The sequence below is a fragment of the Pseudopipra pipra genome, unplaced genomic scaffold (assembly GCF_036250125.1).
Source record: "Pseudopipra pipra isolate bDixPip1 unplaced genomic scaffold, bDixPip1.hap1 HAP1_SCAFFOLD_397, whole genome shotgun sequence".
NCBI classification, from domain to species: Eukaryota; Metazoa; Chordata; class Aves; order Passeriformes; family Pipridae; genus Pseudopipra; species Pseudopipra pipra.
The window spans coordinates 7,383-11,259 of NW_026990876.1; the positions used below are offsets into that span (position 1 = coordinate 7,383).

The window sequence follows — 3,877 nt, forward strand, 5'->3', positions numbered from 1 at the left end:
AAAGGATTTCTCTCTCCCGGCAGCGCAGACAGGGTCCCCGAGGCAGCGCAGACCCTCCCCGCGGGGGGGGTGGGGGGGCGCAATGCCAGGGCACATCCGAACCCAGCCCTGCGGCGGCACGCAGGTGCAAGTTTCTCCGCAGAGGCGAGAAACTTGCCTGTCGCTTCCCCTGCCTGCAGTCGCCGATGGCCGCGGGAGAGGCAGAAGAGCGGCCGCGCCCAGCTTACCCCGGGGACGATCTCCGTGGGATCTGGCGCCGTGGGTCGCTTCCTGGGGAGGGGGGGGGAAGGCGGCGGCGCAGCTCCGACAGCATCTCCAGGGCACGGCGGGAGCGGGAGCGGAGGGGAGCGGGGGGGGGGGGAGCGGGGACGGGAGAGGAGGGGAGCGGAGCGGAACGAGGCGGGCGGGCGGAGCGCCGCGCGCGCGGCGCCGAGGGGGGCTGCCCGCGCCGGTGCCCGCCGCCGCCCACGAACCTGCCGCCCGCGCCCGGCGCCGCCGAGCGCCCCGCCCTGTCCCCACAGCGGGAAGCGGCGCGGCGAGACGGCGCTGCGGGCGCGGGGCGGGGGTCCGGGTCGGGGCGGAGGTCAGGCACCAGGTTAAACGCCTCTCTGAGGCGGGAGGGGGGGGGGGGGGGGGGGGGGGAAACCTCTCACCGCCGTCTTGAGTGTGGCGTCGGCTAAGTTCCGGTCCTGGAGGCGCCATCTTGAGTGTGGCGTCCGGGCGAACTTCCGGGCCGGGGCCGCCATCTTTAGTGTGGTCGTTCCGGTCCTGGCGGCGCCATCTTTACTGTGGGCTTGGCGGACTTCCGGGCCGGGGCCGCCATCTTTAGTGTGGTCGTTCCGGTCCTGGCGGCGCCATCTTTACTGTGGGCTTGGCGGACTTCCGCGCCGGGGCCTGGAGGACTTCCGGTCGCTCTCTACTTCCGGTGACCGAGTTTACCCAAATTAGCGTCCCTCCTGGCTAATTTCTGCGCTTTCACCCCAAAAAATCTTCATGTTATTCCCCCCACACACACCCCGGGAGAGACGGGAGACCGCCAGTCCCGCCCTGCCGCCGGAACCGGCCCTTAACTCGAGCAGGGAGCGCTGCGCCGGCACGAGAGCCACTGCGCATGCGTCGCCGGTCCCGCTCCTGCCTGCCCTTGCTTACCACGTGATCGCCGGCGTCTTGCCAACGACTGCGCATGCGCCGGCGTCGCCACCTCGGCTCCCCCCCCCACCCCGCCGCCCGACCGCCCGGCTTCCCTTTCTTACTGCGGCTCCCCCTCCACTTTTTCGGCTCCCTGGGCTTCCCTCACCCACATTTTGGGGTCCCCTTCTCACATTTTTGGGGTGATGACCCCGCAATTTACGGTTCGGGGGGGGGGGAGGAGAGGAAACGGGGTGCCCAAGAAGGGGTTTCTTTTTTTTTTTTTTCTTTTTCTCTTTTATTTCATTTTCATTTTATTTCCTTTTTAGGTTTTTTGCCTTTTTTTTTTAAATTTTCTTTTGTTTTTTATATTTCCTTTTTTTTATTTCGTTTAGTTTTTATTCTCTTTATTTTTCATTTTCTCTCCCAGTGCTCCCCAGTAACACCCAGTGCTCCCCAACAACCCCCAGTAACACCCAGTGCTCCCCAGTAAACACCCAGTGCTCCCCAACAACCCCCAGTAACACCCAGTGCTCCCCAAAAATTGACCCAAAACCGACCCAAATAACCCCAAAAGCTGACCCAAAACTGACCCCAAAACCTGACCCAAAACTGACCCAAATCACCCCAAACAATGACCCAAAACTGACCCCAAAACCTGACCCAAATCATCCAAAAAACTGACCCCAAACTCTGCATTTATTTGGCATCATTTCCTCTCAAAAACAACATCTCCAATTTAGCCATCATTTTAAAATCATCCCAGGAATCAAAAGGGACTGGAAAACACACAGAAATCATTCCTACACCCACCAAATCTTTAGGAATTGGAACCCGATTCCCTCATCTCCCTCCTGGCTTTTCTTGGCTGGAAAACCTGATGATCCCCGCTGGCTATTTTTAGGCTGCTTTTCTTCCACAGCTCCTTTCTCCCAGCTGAAACCTCCTGGCACATTCAGGGCTTATCTGGAGGGAAGCCCCTCTGAAGTATTTCCTCTCGTGGCAATTCTGTGGGATGAAGAAGTAAAAAAAGCACGTCAAGAGCTCCTTCTACCCCCTTCCTTCGCAAACACCCTCCCAGTTTGTCCTTGGCTGCTCCATCCCCCCGGCACCCGCACCCGACGCTTCGGCTCCGCTGGCAAAGGGACAGCAAGTGCACAAGCAAGTTCAGTGCTGGGCAGGGGCTCCCTGGGGAACGGCACTTCAGTGCTTTAGTCCGTGGCCTTTCCTGCTGCCCTCCCTCCCGGAGGCAGAGGATGACCCGGCCCTTGTTTCTCCCACGCTCGCAGACCCAGGTCCTGCTCCTTTGGCCCCACTTTTCTTGGCAGACCCGGCCTCATTTTCCAGGGTCCCCAGGAAACTTCTGCACTTGACCCATTGCTGAGTGCAGAGCACAGGGCAAGGGAAGGACAAATTTCTCGGCACCCACCCCCTGGAATTTTCCTTCTCCGCAGCACGCTCCCGTTCCCGCTGTCTCCGCACGAGTCCTCCTTCTCCCAGCACCTCAGAGAATGTCCTTTTCACCCGGGTCCCGCTTACCGGCGTCCAACAAAACACGCTGACAACATTTTTCAGGATGCCAGGGGAGAGATATTAGAGCACACTGCACAGGGAAGCTGAGCCTGCCCCTGGATCCCTGCAAGTGTTCCAGGCCAGGCTGGACGGGACTTGGAGCAACCGGGGATGAGAGGGGAAGGTGTCCCTGCCCACGGAAGACAGGGTGGCCTTTGAAGGTCCCCTTCAAACCAAATCGCTCTGGGATTCCCCTCCAAAATCACTACCAAAGAGACACAGTAATCAAAGCAGAGGGACCGCACTCCCAGCTTTTCTTACCTGCAGGCACACGCAGCACAGCACGTTGGACATAAAAGCCACGGGGTTAGTCCTGCCAGAGGCGTCCGGCACACCCACGTCGACCGAAGGGAAAGAGGGAGCCTGGGAACACGGAGTAAAAGACACTTTAATTAGGAGTACACTGAGCAACAGCCAGGTCATTCACACAGACAGCTTCACTGTCCAGTCATACAAAAAGCACTCACCGAGGCCTCAGTTAGGATGGTTCCTGACGCTGACCGGGTGAATGCCTCCCTGGAAGCCCGCTCCGCTCATGCCAGGCACTAGGGCTCCCCCAGAAGGGCTTTGCCAAGCGTCCAAGGGAAATTAAAATTACAGCCTGGGCAGGAAATTAAAATTACAGTCCGGCAGGACCGCTCCTGGCCAAGGCCACCGGTCCCTGCAAGTCAGACCACTCACCACCCGGGGCGAGGATTATCGGGGGCACGCCTCCAGCTTTCATTCTCCAGAAACTCCAGTTCTTTCTGGCACCGCTTGCCAGAAAGTCTTCCCCTGCTGGAAGAGGTCACTTTAGTCTTTCGAGGGGCCAGACTGCCAAAGCCCGGCCAGTCCATTCCCACAAGGAAAGGTAGCTTGGTCTTGGACAGGATACTGGGGGGGAGACACAAAATAAAAGTTTAATTTAAAACTTCCTGGAAGAGAAAGCAATTCAAACATAAGGCAGACAAGACTCGTGCAAAACTGAATTACACTGGACTTCAAAGGAGAATTATTTCCCTCTGCACCTCAGAGAACCCCAATTTTCACCCAGGTCCTGCTTGCCATCGTCCAACAAAACGTGCTGACAAAATTTTTCATGATGACAGTGGAGAGCTATTAAATGCACACTGCACAGGGAACCTGAGGCTGCCCCTGGATCCCTGCAAGTGTTCCAGGCCGGGCTGGATGGGACTTG

The 3,877-nt window shown here is 58.4% G+C and overlaps 1 long non-coding RNA gene across 1 annotated transcript; it reads right to left on the reverse strand.

Moving 5' to 3' along the window:
- Positions 1–1,603: 1,603 nt before the first annotated feature.
- On the reverse strand, positions 1,604–2,908 carry LOC135408384 (uncharacterized). Its single transcript, XR_010427565.1, has 2 exons — positions 2,668–2,908; positions 1,604–2,136 (listed from the first exon to the last, which is right to left on the reverse strand). It is a non-coding gene; the product is annotated as an uncharacterized LOC135408384 (long non-coding RNA).
- Between the last annotated feature and the right edge of the window lie 969 nt (positions 2,909–3,877).